Source organism: Monodelphis domestica, chromosome 8 (assembly GCF_027887165.1).
Source record: "Monodelphis domestica isolate mMonDom1 chromosome 8, mMonDom1.pri, whole genome shotgun sequence".
Taxonomy (NCBI): domain Eukaryota; kingdom Metazoa; phylum Chordata; class Mammalia; order Didelphimorphia; family Didelphidae; genus Monodelphis; species Monodelphis domestica.
In genome coordinates this window covers 243,133,465-243,154,583 of record NC_077234.1, presented here as the reverse complement: position 1 = coordinate 243,154,583, position 21,119 = coordinate 243,133,465, and the positions used below count along the sequence as shown (strand labels likewise).

Sequence of the window (21,119 nt, the reverse complement as noted above, 5' to 3'; positions counted from 1 at the left end):
GTGTCCAGCCCAGCCCTGGCAGGGCTCATTCACCTTCAGCCAGAGGACCTGGTAATGTCTTATACAAAGGTTCAAGCAACTCAGCCTCCTCAAGGAGAAGGAGGCCTCTCCAGAAGCTAGGAAGAGAAGGCCAGCTACCCACTCATGTGAGACAAAGTCCAAAGGAGAAGATCCAAGAGCCAAGATCCCAAGTCAAAGCCGAAGTCCCCGTTCAAAGCCACGTCCAAGAGGCAATTCACCAGCCGTAGCTTGAAGCTGAAGATTAAAGTCAAAGACCCCTTATAGTCCTTTTTCCATGCCATTTTCTGTCCCTTCCTCCACTTCACAGGAGCCAATCACAGCTTCCAAATTGCTTACCACTGCCCAAGGGGGCAGTATCTATGGGATCCACTTCTCATCATCTGAGAGTGTAAACTCTTACCAAAGGATTCACAAGTTTCTGACTGATTTTAGTTAAAAGGGTGGAGCTCTCCAAGTAATTGTGAACTCCCTTACTTAGTGTTAAGTAGAGGTATTTCAGTTTTTGGTTGATTAATTCAAAATAGATAAAGAGAACAAAGAATTCCCTTTTACATTATAAAAGTTGAAGAGCATAAACATGAAGCATTTTGTTAACCTTAAATATAAATATATCACTATTGTTAATTATTAAAATTTTTGTTTATTATTATGAATTACCTAACCATACTTTATAGCTATAGTCCCCTTCCTACTAGGGAAATCCCTTTGCTCCTATTTCTTCTGCTCCTAATTCAAGATTCTCTTTGGAAGAAGCATTAATGGAATTAGATTTTTTTTTTTTTAATGCAAGAAGAGTAGAGCTAGGTGGTGCAATGGATAAAGTGCTATACCTGAAGTCAGGAGGACATGATTTCAAATTCAGCCTCAGATACTCACTAGCTGTGTGATTCTGGTCAAGTCCCTTAATCCTATTTGCCTCAGTCATCTGTGAAAAGAACTGGAGAAGGAAATAATAAACTATTCCAGTATCTTTGTCAAGGTAACTCCAAATATGATCATGAACTAAACAGCATTAAACATCAACTCAACAACAACAAAGACACAGACGAAATAGTAGTTATCTCAGTTGTGTACTTCATGTTCAGCAGAGCTTCACATTAACTGACTTCTGTTCAAGGTTGAATAAAACAAATTTTAATTGTGAATTCTAAATTCTCAGCGTTTGATAGTGCAGGGAGGAGAGAAGCATTCATAACTCATATTGCTTAAGCATCCAAATATTTGGAGTTCTTTATCCTACCTGAAGTCTATTAGACAACAGTGTAAATGGAGTTGCAATATGATTCAACCACTCTAAAGAGCAATTTGGAACTTTGCTCAAAGGACTCTAAAAGTGTGCATGCTCATCAATACTATTACTTGGGCTAAATCCCAAAGAGTTTTTAAAAAGGAAAAAGGACACATTTGTACAAAAATATTTATTACAGCTCTTTTTTTGTGATAGCAAAGAATTGGAAAGTTTGTCCATAATTTGGGGAATGGCTAAAGAAATTGTGGTATATAATAGTTATGGTGCTAAAAGAAATGAGAAACAGGATGATTTCAGAAAATTCTGGGAAGACTTAATTGAAGCGATACAAAGTGAATTAATCAAAACCAGGAGGACTTGTACATAGTAATAGCAACTTTTCTTAATGAAAAACTGTGAATGACCCACTGTGATCAACCAAAGATAACCCCAGAGATTTATAATAAAAAATACAATCTACCCTCTGAGAAAGAATTGGGATCTGACTAGAGACTCAAAAACACTATATTTAATTTTTTTTCCTTCTACTTGAGAACTCTTCTACAAAATGACAAATATGGCAAAATGTTTTACATGATTACACATTTGTAAAATCTATAAAAGCTGCTTGCCATATTAAGGAAGGGGAAGAAGAGGAAGAGAGGGAGAAAGGGAGAGTCAGAAGAATTTTCCCACATCCCCTCCAACATTTGTTATTTTCCTTTTCTGCACTAGACAACATTGTTAAAATATAATAGCCTGATACCATGATTGAGGAGAAAAAGGAGAATATGCTGGACCATGGTGCTTTCAATAACCCCAAATTGTTCATTTATTGAAAAATCTTGCTTTTCAATGTTTGTATATTCTCAGTGATCATTTGACTCTATAGATGATGAAATACTATGATCTCAGAAGATTCAAAATAACAAGTAACTTCACAAGAAACAGAAGTGTGTATGATGGCCAATAGATTGTAGCATGTCATTAATTCTGACTTCTGTTTAAAAAATTGCATAATTGGCTTTATTAAGATATATGACTGGAAAAGAAGTTGGATTGATCACATAGTGAGAATGAAAGTTAATAGATGGTCTGATGAAATTATACTCTGGTGTCTCTGAGGTATCAAAAGCATCAGAAAGCCTATGGTATGTTTAATAGATTTATTTGGAAGATTTATTGAAAGACATGAGCAAGAACCCCACAGAATGAAAAGGTAGAAATGGATTTCCATTTGTGACAGTAAAGGGAATAAGCAAGCCAATAAAATTAGAGTTCCATCTATCTATTATTATCACAAATGAAAAATGTGGAGCCCAGAGAATTGAAATGACTTGCACATTCCTACATATCATAAAAATGGTGTAAGTAAGTAGCAATATTGAAGTTTGAAGCCATGTCTTTTGATTGCCAAATCTTATCCCCCCGCCCCCACTTCCCATTCTAGGAGTATTGATTTGAGAAAAATATACTTTTTTGGGTAATTAAATTGCCTTTTTATTTTCTTTTAGAGGAGTTGTCAGTATATCTTCTGTTCATCTTTTAAAAGATAATGTCACAATGGTAATTTGGGTGCTAGCTATTATTCCAGAATGATGATCGGCAGCAATAATTTACAGACAAAAATATTTCATTATATCTGAACTCAAACAAGTCTATGATAAATGCAATAATCAAAAATAGTTTTAACTGCCACTTTTGATGATAATACTCAATTTCTAAGTACTTATATCAAACTATTATACACAACAATTATGTTCTTAATATCGAAATGTACCAGTTAAAACAATATGCCCTGTTTAATAATGTAGTATATTACTCATAGGGAGATCTCAAAATATTTTATTACTGCAGCAATATGCAAATGAAGAAACATGGTCTGTCTGTATCCATGGGAAGAAACCCAAATTCCTATAGAGTACGTTTCTCTCAACTTTGGAAAGGGAGTAATAAATCACCATTATAACAACAAAGTGGATTCTGGGATGTCCAACTATTAGTACTTCTACTCCATAGTGCTGAATGGGCATTTCATAAATGAGCATTCCCTTTAGTGTAGAGAATCAGCAATCACATCTTTGGAAATGTTGTTTTTAGAAAAGCCAATTCAGCAGAGGAAGCGAGGTGATCACTAGAGCACACAATTAAAATGTACAAACAAGAAAAAGAATCAGGAAAAGACATGCAAAGTAAGGCAAATAGGTAAAAAGAGAGTACAAAGTCTAAGAATTAAAGGTTAAGAGCAAAAGAAGGCTCAAAAGATGTGAATGAATATTAGAGATAGAAAATAAATGGAATGCTAACCTGCCCAGTTTCTTCATCCATTACCTCATCATCATCATCATCTAAAAAAGAAAAGAAAAAATGCAAAAAAAAAATCCAAAGAAGTATAAAATATAGACTGCAAATATAAAAATGTCATATGGCCCTGATTCTTGATTTTAAAAGGTCTAGGAAAGTAATGGGAAAATATGTTTAAAAACAAGTTTTCCAAATAAAATGGGGAATATATAAAAGAGACAATAAAGCTTTAATGCTCATATATGACAATTTAAGTTTAAATTTCAGTATTTGAAGAGTTCTTAGGTCTCATTGCTATGTATATTTTAGATACAGAAGGAAACCCCTTTTTACCACCCATCTCTGTTCTTTTCCTTCTACAAATCTACATAAAACAGATCTTTCTCCCAATACTGGATACCTTTGACTAGATCATATATTGGTCCTAGTACAGTATGCAGGTTACCTATATGCTATGTCTTGCTCTCATAATCTGACTGATACACCTCTTTTATGGATAATAATAATATTAATAAGGAAAATAAGAAACATCTTGAAGATTTATAATGTGCTTAAATATCATTTCATTTTATTCTCACAACTTCCACATGAGTTAATTACCATTATTATCTGCATTTTGCAGATAAGGAAACTGAGTTATATAGATTTCAAGTGACATACACAATTTTTAAGTAGGATTTAAACTTAGATCTATTTTTCATTATATTCCCTAACTACCTATATCTCATTGAAAGTCTCTTCAAAAGTGCTTCTTGTATATAATGTCATTAATAATATAATACAACCTATTTATACCCACCAAGAAGTTTCCATTGATTTTGGGGGCAAGGGATGGCCCATAAGTTTTGATAATTGAACAATCAGGACATCCTTCAATTTCCAGTAATGTAGCATCACCAAAAGACTGAGGCTAAAAATACAGGGTTTTGATGATGTAAATACTTTGAGAATTATTTTCATTAACTTATTTGATTTAAATTTTCATACTTAGAAATTAAACATTAATTCTTGAAAAAGTAAACAGGTTTAAAAATATTATTCATGGAGCCATGAACTTTTTAGAACATGAGACTTTGAAGGTACAGCTATAACAAAGTATTTTCCTACATTAAAAACAATCATAATTAGTAATAAATATAAAAAGGTCAAAAAATTGAAGACAGACCTATATAAGAAGGATAAATACAATTAGGAATTTAAAATACAATTTCTCCATTTAACATTATTTTCTTTTTTACTAGGAAATGATTAATGTATTTTTAATGAATTATATTTTACATTATTTTATGTAATTATATTTTAATTAATTAATGAATCATATTTTACAGGCCAGAATATGGTTGGTCATTAATGATTTAGAATTGGCCAATTGTCATCTTTAGACACCTCTTTATTCTCTATAAATGATGTAATGCTTTTCAAGGTCCCAAATCCAAATTATCTCTTTTAATTATTATGTTTACTCTATTAAACTCTGATTGCTGATAGATTAAGAAAAGTAATTTTAATCATACAAGAGAAAAATTACAGATGAACAAATTTGTAGATTAAATGAGGAAAACCTAATTCTATTCAACAAATATTTATTAAATACTTGTAATGAATTGTGGTAGGTGCTGAGGAATTAATGAAAGATGTCTCATTCCCTGCACAAAGGAAGCTTGCAATCCAGCAGATAGGAGGTATAACATGTGCATGGAAATACACAATATAGAAGGTGATGATAGGATAGGATAGGAGGAAAGAGGTCTAAAATCTGAGGAGAGAAAAATTATTTTCTCCTAAGGATATTGGGGGGTTGGATTTCTAAAATGGGTCTTGAAGGAAAAAAATATTTTCAAAGGCACATATGTGGGAGAAAGTCAAGGGACACGAGGTAAGGAGAATATATTATGTAAATTCATAAAGTCAGAAAAACACAGGTTGACAATCATGAAAGTATTTCATTGGAATATAGAATTCATATAAAGAAGTAGTATGAAAGGGAAATAAAATAGGTGAGAGTCAAGTTCCAGAATGAGAAGTTTGTAATTCATCACCTGGGTAGTAGAGAGGCATTGAAGTTATTTAAGATGGATAGTTGGCATGTTTAATCCTGTAAATTGGGGAAATTATTTTGGCATTTTTGCAAGCATGAATTAGAATTGATTTTTTAATTTTTTTAGTTCAGGTGAGACATTTGAAAAGAGAATGAACTGAAATCATAGCAAGGTTAATAGAGAAAAGAGGAGACTTGGCAACTGAGTAACTGAAAAGAAGAATTATAGATAAGGCTAATGGTTTAATCTAAATTATGAAATGAAGGAATGTAAGGGGCTTAGTGGGGAGGCAAGAGGAGGGAGGGTAGTGATGCCTTCAACAGATTTGGGAAGTAGTAGGGGATTGGGGAAGGAACAGGAGGAGGGGCAAGGGTGGCAGATGATGAGTTCAGCTTTGGATAGATTGAGGTTAATGTTAATGGGGCATTCAGATGAAAGTATTCACCAAGCATATGGAAATACAGCTAAGACTCAAGAGATGAGATCCTGATACACAAATCTGGAAGTTAGATGAATTAAGGTAATAATTGAAGTCAAGTGAGTGAACAAAATTGCTGAGAGGAAATTTACAGAGAGAAATAAAGACAGTCCTTAGGGACTGTCACATTTAGGAAAAGGATCATGAAAAAGAAACTAAAAAAGGACAGGCCAGTGGTAGAGCCAAGGAGAGGACAATAGCAAGAAGGAAGGTGAGTTCAGAAGTGTTATAGGCTATAAAAAGAATCAGGGTGGACAAAAACTAAGAAACAGAGTCAAGAAATCAAAGCCAAAGCTCAGATGCCAGCATGCTGAGGCCATCCATGCTTCCTCTGTGTGGCAATCAGCTAATCTGATATCTCCATGCTTTGTGATCTTCTGCAAGATCTGTACCATTGGATAAAACCTACAATGGTTTTGTCCTTCTCCAAAGACTATCTTCTACTCTGCCTCCACTCCAAATTCTTTCCAGAGATTGGCACATTGGAACTTGATGGATCATCGGTCATGTCACAAAGGGTAGAGTCTATATGTGCTCTATGATTGCACCCAGCTAAGTAGCACTGTTCTTTGGGTCCAAACAGGAATATAAATCAACCAATTTTTTTCCTCTCTACACCAAAATTCCTAATTAAAGCTCTGGTAAAAACTACACAATCTTATTTTTCCTATGTTTTATAAAGTAACTGCATTTTTCCATATTTTCACCCATACACATTTCCTTAAGCTGCCATTTTGGACCCCAGGTACTTCTCTTTAGTCACTCTCCTATGATGACAAGCGAATTGAAGTTGTTTAAATTGCTTTTGCGTAAAGGAACCTTATATCTCCTGACTATGACGGGTAGAGAGTGCATTTGGAAATATAATGCCAGTAACATCATACCACACACCAGGGCATTCTATTGCTTACCTCAACAATCTTTCTAGTTGGCAGACAGTCTGATCCCTGCCTGGAAGACTAAAGACTCAGTCAGCAAGCTCATTCACTTTAAAAATTTCTTCAGAGTATATACTGTTTGTCACTGGTAAGAAAAGGATATTTCTTCAAATCTTTTTTTTAACCTTTCTCCAAACACTTTAAGAACACCTTCTATTTCATCCTAACCATGCCAGGATCAAAGCTCCTTTATAACCCAGGGCTTAGAAACTCTGACACTTCGTTTCAAGAATTTTATTACCAATAAATTCAATATTGTATGTTAAAAGAATTCAAAATATTTCCCAAGTCCCCAGGGGGTCGTATCTATCAAAAGATCACTGGGTTAGAGACACAAGAGAGAACAGAGGTTACCTAATCCCAATCTTTCGTCTTGCATATGACAAAAATAAAACCTAATGGTTAAGTGAATTGCCTAAGTTCCTAAGTGATGGTACAAAGTGATGAATTCAAAATCTGAGACTAGATCCTCTGATCCAAAATCTCTTTCTCTTTCCATGGCTCCACTGTACCTCATGTATGCTTGAAGTTCTTGTTGCAGCTGCTGGTTTTCCCTGGAATCATGCATATTGAATAATCAGTTATGATTCCTGACATGCTTAAAATGAATAATTTCTGCAGAATCTAATGTTGAAGTGAGTGGCAGCATTGCAGAAATAATGAAACAAGTCAGAGATGAATGGTTGAGCACTAAGTTGCTTAGGAAAATAACTGTAAGGAGTGAAAGACTAATTTTAATATTAAAAGAGGTAGAAATAGAACTAAAAATTTACTGAGGGAATTGAGAAGAACCTGATTTTGGTAAGTGAATTTAAAATTTTAAACTTTTTAAACTATGTAAGAATTGGAATAATATTTCTACCCAGATGTATATTTTATAAAGTTTATTAGGAAGGGTAGACAATCATTCCTATAAGTAACCTGATGGCATGGTCCCTAGCCTGCAGGTCTCTTCCTCCCTCCCTTCACCTGCCTGCTCTTCCCAACTTCTTCCTTCTTCCTTCACTCCTCGGTTCCCTCCAGATTCTCTCTGGATTCCCCCACTAAGAAGCCCAAAACCTTGACCTTTATTGATGCACAGCACATTGACCAAGGCAAAACCTGGCACAACTGTGGTATGTCAGGAATATTTGATGGACAGCTACTCAGGAGGGGGAGGGGATAAACTTCAGCTATAATTGAAACATATTTAATGATGTCACAAGAAAAACAGTATTAGAAATAAAATTTTAGATTGGGTCATATAAAAATGCTTATCTGTCAACTTTCTTGCTTTTTCAGTTATTTTTAAATTATATCTGACTCTTCATGACCCCATTTGGGGTTTTCTTGGCAACGATACTGTAATGGCTTGCCATTTTCTTCTCAAGCTCATTTTATAGATGAGGAACTGAGGCAAATAGCATTAAGTTAACTTCTCAGGATACAAAGTGTCCAAAGCCAGATCTGAACACAGGAAGATAAGCCTTCCTGACTGTAGGCCTGGAACTCTGTCCACTACTCTACTTAGCTACCCTGTTTCTATGTCTAGTGATAAATAAAGGCATTATATATCACATACATTTATTATCTGAACTGTGTATGCCAAGCAGCTATGTTGACTTTATATAATAAACAAAAGACTAACGTAGGTCATGAACATCATGTCAATTACTTAAAGTTCCAAGTCTCAAAAGGGAAAAATATTTGTTAATCTTCCTCAGGATATTCACAAGAAATTTGCTGAGATCACTTTAGAAGTTTGAGATAGTAGATATTATCTATCAAAGAAACTTGTTAGACCTTTGAGCTATAAGTTAAGAAATTATCTGAAATATTTAGTCATTCATAAGTTAAAATGATCAGAAATCTATTATTTTGCTATTGTAATCAATTTATTGAGAGACAGAGACAGAAACAGAGAGAGAGAGAGAGAGAGAGAGAGAGAGAGAGAGAGAGAGAGAGATCCAGACAGTGATGGACAAAGAGAATCAAAAAGCTAAGAGCATCTGGGACAGATCTAGAAATGGGAGATCCTGGGTTCAAATGTGACTTCAGACACATCCTAGCTATGTGCCCTTGGGCAAGTCACGTAACCCCCATTGCCTAGCCCTTATCAGTCTTCTGCCTTGGAACCAATACACAGTATTAATTCAAAGACAGAAAGTCAGGGTTTAAACTTAAAAAAAAAAAAGAAAAGCTAAGAGACAGAAAGTGACTCAATAAATAGATAGAGAGACAATGATGAGAATGTGTGTGTGACTATAGCAGAGGCAATGTGCAAACCTTTTGGTCCTGTATGTCAGGTCTGTATTTCAGAGTTATTTTAAAAGTGGGGGAGGGTGAAGGATCTATTTGTACACAAATATCTCTAGCTGCTCTTTTTGTGGTGGCAGAGAATTAGAAATTGAGGGAATGGTCATCAATTAGGGAATGGCTGAACAAATTGTGCTATAAGAAATGATGAACAGGATGATTTCAGAAACATCCGGAAAGACCTACATGAACTGATGTAAAGGAAAATAAGCAGAACCAGGAGAATGTTGTAGACAGTAACAGCAATACTGAACAGTGATCAACTTTGAAAGACTTGGCTGCTCTCAGCAATGCAGTGATCCAGGACAGTAATGAAGGACTTGACAAAGAATGCTCTCCACATCCAGAGAAACAACTGCAGGAGTCGGAATGCAGATGAAAGCTTACTATTTTTAATTCTAGTTTATTTGTGTTTTTATTCTGGAGTTTTTGTTTTATATGAGTATTCTTGGACAACAATGGTTAATATGGAAGTAAGTTTCCCATGATAAAATGTTTAACCCAGATCAAATTGCTTTGATCAAAAGGTGTTTTCTTTGCCTTAGTACCAGTTAATCAATCAGTCAGCAAAACCTTAATAAGCACTTGCTGTGGGGTGGGTCCACAGCTCTGGGTTCTGCTTTCTATTCATTCTAACCCTTGTTAATAGTTACCAAGAGCTTTCACAAAATAAAAGATGGTAAATGAACCCCAGGAGTGATGTAGGTCAGTTCCTTCCCTTTATAGACAATAAGATGAAGTCCCAGAGAGAACGGCGGACTCGTTCAAGGTGATCAAGTGATTTAGTATCCAAGCTCCTGTCACAGCCCAAAGACCTTTCAATGATGTGAATTTGTAATACTTTGGGTTTTCCAGTATTTTTGAAGGTGCAAGGTTTAGAGAAACTCAGAACATGCTCCTCTCCCCTAGATTTCCATAGTAGATTGGTTTATTAGCTTTACATAAAAAACCCACCAAAAATACTGCAGTCTGAACCTTCTTTTCTATGGGTCTCCATTTTCTTATTTGAGGAATGAAGAATTTAGACTATCTTATCTTTTAGGTCCCTCTACTCCATTGATCATATGATTCCTGCATAGATACTCCTTTTAAGAATAATCTTATTAATTTTTACCCATAGTCTATTGTGTCAAATTAAGACACCATAAAAATAGGATCTAGCTTTCTTTAGTATTGTCCATAAAACAGTTATCACTGCTAATTAGTTTACCTTCTTCCATTCAAAAGTAAGTCTGTTCTAACATCCGAAATATTGTAAAATTGTAAAATTAATTGTAATCAGTAATATTACTACATTTTTTCCATCCTATTCAATGCTAAAACACCCAAAGGGATTACTATCTCCAGCTGCACTTGTGACTGAAAATGCCAGTTGGAAACAACAGGGTTTTTTTCATATTATATAAATATAAAGACTACAAAAGGTGGCCTTTGTTTTGTTGCTGCAGATACAATTTACAGAGCTTGGCCATGTCTGTAACTCTCTGTGACTTTGTCTCCATTTGGGCCTCATTTCTGATTACTGTGTGCCAAATTTCCTGTTTGCTGCTGTGGTTTCCCAGCAGTCCATCCCTGCTATGCTACTTCATTTAAGGCAGTCTGAATTGTAGGCTGAGAAGTAAGATATGTAGCCCTATTTCATGTCTAAAGACAGAGTAGCTTCTAAGCAAATTCAAACTGTGAACCATCTAGTGTAATCTATTATTAGACACTTAATTGCAGATTGCTTTCTAAAGAATGAAGACAAAGAACATCAAATAAATCCTTGCTTCTACCTTCTCTGTGGATTGCATGAAGAAGAAACTTCAGCAATCTTTCCTAAGAAAAGTTAGAGGAAGTCTTCACTCAAGGTCTTTTAAAACCAAGAATGGCATCGATTTTTTTCTGACTTGCCTTAAGTGTGACCAAGCAGAGGATCAAAGGAGTTGAACCTAGAGGATGATGTCTCACTTCTTTTTATGAATAGGGTTGTAAAGGGAATATCCACAGAGGATTCTGTAGATATAGTTCAGAAAGACATCCAACAAGGTCTTACACTTGTGTTCAAGATGGAGAAATGTGAGCAGAATGCTTAGAACTAAATGGCTACACAGATGAGTGTCAATTGATGGATTGATGTCAGTCTGGAATGAAAGTGTCTTTTGGATTTAGTATAATATTTTCTGTGCTTAACTAGACTCCCTTCAAATTTTTCATAAAAATTTTTCACTGTATCACTTGGATCAGAAAGCTGATTTTCCAAATTTGTGAATGATATTAAACTGGTCAATTAATGCACTAAATTACAAAACCAACCTTTAAAAACAACCAAAAAAATAGAAGTATATTTCACAATTAGCATGATGAAGATCAAAGCAAAACCCTGTATTAAAGTCTGTTCTTCCTGGTTCCCAAAAATGACAGTGTCCCTTCCCTATCTTAATCAGATTACTTAACAGTAACCTAAAGGACAGTGAAGAGGTACATGGTAGGCATTCGGTCATAATGATCTCTGCAAGAACAGTTGGGTAAAGGATGTTATCAATGATCATCATCAATGTAGAAAAGTGAAGTCATGGATAACTGATAGTCAGGAAAACTGCACTGACATCCTTGCAATATAGAGAGTATAGCAAGGGCCCCTATCATGATACACTGTGGCAGATTTAAGTGAACACATGGATAATGGTTACACAGGATGAACAGACACAGATGTCCCCATCATTGGAAATAATAACATTTCATGATCTGTATCACTGGAACAAGGAAAAGAATATATATTATTGAAATCACATATCAGTTGATATTTTGAAACACTTATTGATATATAGATATAGATATAGATATAGATATAGATAGCATCACCTTCTGAGTAGCTCCTGGAGGATGAGTTCTGTACAAGCCAAATATAAATTGTCTTGTGTTGTTATATTGTATCTCTCAGAAATTAGTGTATTGGCTTGCAAATACAGAAATATGTCAAATGTCTGAGATTCCCATTGATGTGGAAACTCCAAAAATGCATATATCATCTAGTCTAGTACTTAATTTTTAGACTATATTTTTAAAAGTTATCTGAGGGGACAATTCTGAGGCACTAATGAGAAAGAACACTATCCACACCCAGAGAAAGAACTGTGGGAGTAGAAGCACAGAAGAAAAACAGCTGCTTGAATACATGGGTTGATTGGGGATATGATTGGGGATGTAGACTCTAAACGATCACCCTAATGCAAATATCAATACTATGGAAATAGGTCTTGATCAATGATATATGCAAAACCCAGTGGAATTGTACATGGGCTATGGGAGGGCAGTGAGAGGAAGGTAGAGAAAGAACATGAGTCATGTAACCATGGCAAAATATTCTGAATTAATTAATTAATTAACATTAAAAAAAATTAAGTTACCTGAGGCTGAGCTGTTGACAATGGAAAAATGACTAGTAAATATCAAAGATAAAGCCTTAAACTCATAAGTTACCGATTCAAGTTTTACTATTTTATCTAAATGCCACTCCTTATAAATACTAAATAATAAATGACTGTTAAATTGAAGTGAATTGAGTGAATTCCATGGGGAATAATATATATAAATGCACAAGAAGGCTGAGCTTGTTGGGCTAAGGGAACAGCTAGCCCCATTATGCCAAATGTTAGACTGGGTAAAAGAAAATAATGTACTTCCATAAAGCCAGATGTGAAGGGAATTGCGTCAGGTTGAGCAGTTTGGGTTTTTGTTTGTTTTACTAGGTCCTTTTGGCAATAAGGATCCAAGTGTTAAAAGTATTATTTAGCAGGTCTGTGGAAGATGAATTAGAGAAAGGAGATCCTTGAAGCAGAAAATTTAGTTTGAAGATTATTATAATAGTCCATGAAAGAGGAAACAAGATAAGAATTTTCTAAATATTTAAAACTATTGGAAAACAATTAACTGTTTTGTATACTGCCAGATTCCCATTACTAAAAGCAAATTGTAGATAGAGATATGTGAAATATAGTGTGGAATGGGAGTCCTATTTTGGATAGAACCTTGAATCCACTGATGTTTAATATTATTTATTTCAGTGTAACCTGCTAGTCAGTGATGTATTCAATTATTTCAAATATGTTGGCAAAAATTCCTCTCCTTTTAACTTTTTTTTCATGTTTTTCATCTTTGGGAAAGACTATGTCTTCCTTTTCATTCATACTATATAGTCAGGAGTAAATAAAGGAAGAATGAGAATTCTTAATGTGGTAGAGAGCTATCCAAGCCACTTTCTGCTTATGGCTACTAGCACTGCTATTGATTTATTAACCAAATATTGGTATCAGAAATAGTACAATTTCTTGAGAGGTTCATTATATGAACTGGATACCCTAAAGTAGATCTTAACCACCAAATGACAAGGGATATGCTGCATAAACATCCTGGTTAATTAAAGAGTTAATCGGGATTGCAGAAAATAGGACATAAGGGGGCATCTGGGTAGCTCAGTAGATTGAGAACCAGACCTAGAGATAGGAGGTCCTAGGTTCAAATGTGACCTCAGACACTTCCCAGCTGTGTGACCCTGGGCAAGTCACTTAACCCCCATTGCCTAGCCCTTACCAATCTTCTGCCTTGGAATCAATACACAGTATTCATTCCAAAATGGAAGGTAAGGGTTTTAAAAAAAAAGAAAGAGGAGGTGGAGTCAAGATGGCCACTTAGAGGCAGCAAACGTTCAGACCTCTGAAGACCCTTCCCTACCAATTAAAAACTAAATGCTCCTAGGAGACTGAAAACCAAACATAACAACAGGACAGAGCCAAGGAACCCTCCTGCTGGCCCCAACTTAAAAGGTATGTCCCCCAAAAGCCTGAATTAGAGAACACTCTGGGTTTAAGGAGAAGGACAGACCCCTACCCCACATAGAGTACTGAGCCTCCAGCAGTGGCTGAAATCTCTGGGCAAGCAAAGACACTAGTCTGGAGGGAGTACCTTGTACTCAAAGCTGTGCCAGGCTCAGGGTGTAGAAAGCAGGCTGTGGGGAAGCAGCTGGAGAAAAGCTCAGAGCAGGCAGCCTATTTGCAGGCAAGACTCTCCATATCCCCCACCCCTTTTCCTTAGGTTTTGGTCTCAGGGTTCATCCAGCTCTGAAAATTCAACTCTAATGGCCTTAATCTTATCAAGCCTTCAGAGGACAGGGAAGCTCAAGCTCCAACAACCCTCCCCCACAGATTACACGGAGGGTCTTGTTAAGCTCCAAGGGTGAAGGTTGACAGAAAAGCCCAAATCCACAGATCTAACACATAATGAGAGGAACAAGAGTGCAGGCAACTACAGGGGCAAAAGAAGGGACAAATATGAGCAAACAACAGAAAAAGAAAAAAATAAATTACAATTGACAGCTTCTATCCAGACAATGAACAAAGAACAAATGTAAAAGAGGAAGATCAAGGAACACCAAGAAAAAACAAAGAAACTCCAGCAAACTGGACAGAGCCTGTGGAAGAACTAAAATACAATTCAAAACACAATTAAGAGAGGGTAAAGACAACTGGGAAAAGAACTTTAAAAGCAAGATAAGTCATCTGGAAACAGAGGGACTTGAACTAAAAAAAGAAAATAGGATCTTTAAAACCAAAATTAATCACTTTTGAAAATGAGGCAAAGGATATGAAAGATGAGGCAAAGAAGATAAAAGATGACCTCCAAAAATATCAGACAGAACTAGCAGACCAAGGGAAAAATATTACAAACTGCTAAGAAGAAGTCATTAAGATACCATGGAACCACAGTGAGGATAACATAGGATTTGGCTGCATCTACACTGAAGAACAAAGGCATGGAATATGATATTCTGGAAAACAAAGGAACTAGGTCTAGAACCAAGAATGAACAACCCAGAAAAACTGGCTATATTCTTATAGGGGAAAGTATGGTCAATTAATAAAATAGAAGGATTCCAAGCATTTGTAAAGAAAATACGAGACCTGAACAGAAAGTTTGATGCCCAAACAGAGAACCCAAGAGAATCATCAAAAGGTAATTAAGAAAGGGGGGGAAAAGAAAAACATAATGAAAAAAAAAACTTTTTAAGGGACCCAATAAGTTAAAATGATATGTATTACTATAAGAATAGAAGATATTGGTAACTCTTAAAAATTATTATTATCACCTGGGTAGCAGAAGAATTATACTTAGAGGGAACAGTAACACACTGCATAGGATGAAATGCCAAGACATGAATATGTATATAGATATATGTATGCATCATAAATATATATATATGTACAAAACTCAAGTTAAAAAAGAGGTTAATACTAAGAGAAATGGGAAAAGAAACAAAAGGGGATAAATTTATATGTCACAAAGAAGCACAGAATGGGAGTGGGGGAGAACATCAATACACTGGAAGGGTAAAGAGGTTAGTGATAGGAAATACTCAATTCTTACATGCATTGAAATTGACTCAAAGAGGAAAGAACAATCAAATATAGGAAAGAGAATTGATTTGTGCCCTATAGGAAAGTAGAAGGTTAACAAATGCACTGGTGGGGAGGGAAGCAATACAAGTGAGGAAAGGATGGGAGTAGTTTAAAAAGACTGTAAAGAAAATAAAAGGGGAATAAGAAGGGAGGGGGTAGAAAGGGAAGTAAAATAAGGATTGGAATTAGGGGGACTGATTAAAAACAATACACTGGTGTAGAAGGAAATAGTGAAAGAAGAAAGGTCAGGACTAGGAGTGGAAATCAAAATGCTGGGAAATACACAGCTGTGAATCTTAACTCTGAATGTGAATTGAATTAGCTCACCCATAAAACACAAGTGAATAGCAAAGTAGAATAGAAACCAAAACCCTACCTTATGCTGTCTACAGGAAACACACATGAGGAACATAGACACACATAGGATAAACATAAGAGGATGGAGCCAAATCTATTGGGCATCAACTGATAAAAAGAAGGCAGGAGTCACTATCATGATATCTGATGAAGCCAAAGTAAAAATATATATAGTCAAAAGAGATAGGGACGTTAATTATATCCTGATGATAGGTAGTATAGGCAATGAGGAAATATCATTCCTCAACATGTATGCACCAAATGGCATAGCATCCAAATTTCTAAAGGAGAAATTAAGGGAGCTCAAGGATGAAATAGACAGAAAAACTATATTAGTCAGAGACCTGAGCCTTCCTCTATCAGAACTAGATAAATCAAACAAAAAAATAAATAAGAGAGAGGTAAGAGAAGTCAATGAAATCTTAGAAAAATTAGAGTTAGTAGATATGTGGAGAAAAATAAATAGGGACAAAAAAGGAATACACCTTTTCAGCAGCACATGGTACATTCACAAAGACTGACCATGTACTAGGAAATAAAAACACTGTAAACAACTGCAAAAGAGCAGAAATAATAAATGCAACCTTCTCAGACCACAATGCAATGAAAATAATAATTAGTAAGGGTATATGGAGAGGCAAATAAAAAATTAATTGGAAATTAAACAACGTGATTCTCCAAAATTGGTTAAAGAACAAATCATAGAAAGTATAATTTCAGTGAAGGAAATTGCAATAATGAGACAGCCTTTCAAAATGTATGGGATGCAGCCAAAGCGGCACTCAGGGTGAAATTTATATACTTGCGTTCATATAATAACAAATTAGGGAGGGCAGAGGTCAATGAATTGGGCATGCAAATTAAAAAACTAGAAAGTGAATAAATTAAAAATCCTCAGATGAAGACTAAATTAGAGATCCTAAAAATCAAAGGAGAAATTAATAAAATTGAAAGTCAAAGAACTATTGATTTAATAAATAAGACCAGAAGCTGGTACTTTGATTGCTCATGTAAGATGAGCTAACATAATAAAAATGACAAACCTGTCCAAACTAATTTACTTATTTAGTGCCATACCCATTAAAGTAACAAAAAAACCTTTTTATTGAATTAGAAAAAAGCCATAACAAAGTTTATTTGGAAGACCAAAAGATCAAAGATATCCAGGGATATCATGAAAGGAATGTGAAGGAAGATAGCCTTGAAGTCCCAGATCTCAAAATATAGTGTAAAGCAGTGGTCATCAAAACAATATGGTACTGGCTCAGAGACAGAATGGAGAATCAATGGAATATATTTGGGGTAAGTGACCTCACCAAGATAGTCTATGAAAAGCCCAAAGTTCCTGTCTTAGGGGATAGACAATCCACTATTTGATAAAATCTGTTGGGAAAATTGGAAGACAGTATGGGAGAGATTAGGTTTGGATCAACATCTCTCACCCTACACCAAGATAAACTCAGAATGGGAGAATGATTTGAATATAAAGAAGGAAGCTATAAGTAAATTAGGTGAGCACAGAATAGTATACATGTCACATCTTTGGGAAAGGAAATATTTTTAAACCAAGCAAGGGTTAGAAAAAAATCACAAAATGTAAAATAAATAATTTTTATTACGTCAATTTAAAAAAGTTTGTGTTCAAACAAAACCAATGCAACCAAAATTAGAAGGGAAGGAACAAACTGGGAAAATGTGTTCATAACAAAAACAAAGGTCTAATACTCAAATTTATAAGGAGCTAAATCAGTTAAACAAAAAATCAAGCCATTCTCCAGTTGATAAATGGGCAAGGGACATGAATAGGCAATTTTAAGTTAAAGAAATCAAAACTATTAATAAGCACATGAAAAAAAGTGTTCTAAATCTCTTATAATCAGAGAGATGCAAGTCAAAACAACTCTGAGGTATCACCTCACACCTAACAAATTGACTTGGAAAGTAATGAATGCTGGAGGGGATATGGCAAAGTAGGGACATTAATTCATTGCTGGTGGAGTTGTGAATTGATCCAACCATTCTGGAGGGCAATTTGGAACTATGTCCAAAGGGCGATAAAAGACTGTCTACCCTTTGATGCAGCCATAGTACTGCTGGGTTTGTACCCCAAAGAGATAATAAGGAAAAAGACTTGTACAAGAATATTCATAGCTGCGCTCTTTGTGGTGGCCAAAAATTGGAAAACGAGGGGATGCCCTTCGATTGGGGAATGGCTGAACAAATTGTGGTATATGTTGGTGATGGAATACTATTGTGCTCAAAGGAATAATAAAGTGGAGGAATTCCATGGAGACTGGAACAACCTCCAGGAAGTGATGCAGAGCAAGAGGAGCAGAACCAGGGGAACATTGTACACAGACACTGATACACTGTGGTACAATCGAATGTGATGGACTTCACCATTAGTGGCAATGCAGTGATCCTGAACAACCTGGAGGAATCTATGTGAAAAAACACTATCCACATTCAGAGGAAAAACTGTGGGAGTAAAAACACTGAAGAAAAACAACTGCTTGATTACATGTGCCGAGGGGAATATGACGGAAAACTCCAAATGATCATCCTATTGAAAACATCAACAATATGGAAAGAGGTTCTGATCCAGGACCCATGTAATAATACCCAGTGGAATTGCGTGTTGGCTACAGGATGGGTTGGAGGAGGGGAGGGAGAGAAAGAATATGATTCTTGTAACCTAGGAATAATGTTTTAAATCAGCTAAATAAAGTTTAAAAAAAATAATAAGAAAGAAAATAAGACATAAGCAAAGTATAGCTACCACTGCTGCTCTAGTATTTTATGTCAGCAGGGACGCCCAGCAAAGAAACTACACCTCTGCAGGAAAGTACAATGGTATATGATTTACTAAGGCCAAATTAAAATAATTAAATTTATTGAATTCTTCATTTTTTCTATCTTTAATAACACTTTAATATGAAATATCTTCCTTTTTCTGCAGTCACTTATTTTACATGATTCTGTATGGAGTTCACAAGTTGTTTTGTTGGTCTTTTTTAGGCCATGGGGAATAAGTGACTTGTTCAGGGTCACACAGTTAGGAAGTGTCTGTCAGATTAGAACCCAGGACCTCCCATTTCTAGACCTGACTTTCAATCCACTGAGCAACCCAGCTACCCCCAAGTTCACAAGACTTTAAGGCATACCCTTTAAGCATCATGAAACTACACTTTTAGTGGAATATACCATGGAGACTGTGGAAAACTAATTTTAAAATATCCTCTTTCCTTATACTCAATTCTTCATTAATACTCATGCAGAGAAAAAATATTATCTATTATTCAATTTGTGACTATGTCCTGCATCTACTTTAGAGTTTACCATCACATTTTAATGTAACTTAGTTATATTTCTTTCATTTTCTTCATTTTAGGATCATAAATATAGACTAATCTGACAATCTAAAATAGAACATAATTTCCTTTTTCACGTTCATCTCATTTCACCTTTCACCTAAAGCAAAAATCCTCCTACAATATTCTTAAGAGATGATCACTTAATCTATCATTTTGAGAAGTAAATTTGAGTCTCTTTATGTGTGACAAAAGAACTTAATTCATAATAGAGTGAAGGAGTATTTCAGCTTGAAAGAGTGATAATAAAAATTACCTAATTCTTAGTCTTAGCCACACCCTTAAATACTTTTGTATTATCATAACAACCACCTTATATCTCTGAACACTTATTTTTTCAACTACAAAATGTGTACAATAAGGTTTAACTCATCATAGTATCTTGAAGATTATATTAACCTAGTTTTGAGTGCTGCATTTTAGAGAGGATTGATATGCTATAGAGAATATAGCAAGATAGAATCATTGCTTGCAAATGTTCAGATTTATACATCTAATTGTATTATGTTTCAGGAATAAAATATTTCATTTGAAAATGTATCAATAAAATATATAGGGAATCCACTTGAAAATGATTAAATATGTACATATTTGATTAAGGTACCCTAAAAAGAATGTATAGAATCCTGAATATAAGGTCAGATAGTGCTGTATAAGTTTCTGTGTTTGTTGTTCAGTTGTTTCAATTATATCCAACACTTCATGACTCCATTTGAGATTATTTTAGCAAAGATACTGCAGTGGTTTGTCTTTTCAAAATCTTCTACATTTCATACAGACAAATGGGGTAAATAATTTTCCCAGATTTACATAGCTAGTAAGTTTCTGGGGACAGATTTGAAATCAAATTGTCCTGCTGAGGTCAGGAGCTGTTATCCATTATACCAACTACCTACCCAATATCTCTGTATATTGACAAGTAAATTACCTTTTCTAAGAATATTACATACAATGCTTTAGGAAAAATATTGTAGATCTGAAAATGCATTTGAAAAACAGAATCTCATAGCTGAATTTCCTTTTGCATAGAGCACGCAATAATGATGTTTTATACTTGAATGGTTTTTCTTCAATTTCAACTAAGTTAATTCAAGAATATTAAATCTAGATGGATATCTGGTTTTTTAGTACCTGTTTATTTTAAAAACTCTAATTTAATATATAGCTTTAATATAATGTTCAGGTTTTCAGACAGGAGATGACAAATAATATTGAATAACATGCCTTCCTATTCCATGGATGAACAGATTTTAGTGCATCATCTTTTATTTTATTTTTCCTCAATTACATGTAAAATTATTCAGTTTTTAAATTATCTCTCACCCTCTCCTGTTGCCCCTCCTTAAGAAAGAGAGCAATTTGATATAAATTATATATATGAAGTCATGAAAAAGTTATTTCTATATTGTTATGTGGGAAAAGAAAAGACAGACCCTCCCTTCTTCCCCCAAAACACCAAGAAAAATAAGAACATTTTAAAAGTTTTCTTTAATCTATATTCAGACTCCATCAGTTATTTCTCTGCAGATTGGTATCATTTTCCATCATTAGCCCTTCAGAATTGTCTTGCTTAGAATATCTTTGTCATTCACAACTGATATAAGATTGCTGTTTTTGTCCACAGTGTTCTCCTGATTCTGCTCAATTCCTTTTG

The 21,119-nt window shown here is 34.9% G+C and overlaps 1 protein-coding gene across 3 annotated transcripts in view; it reads left to right on the top strand.

Moving 5' to 3' along the window:
* Positions 1-21,119, top strand: part of EPHA6 (EPH receptor A6) — a 1,223,915-nt gene that overhangs the window by 628,818 nt on the left and 573,978 nt on the right. The gene's annotated exons all lie outside the window — the stretch shown is intronic.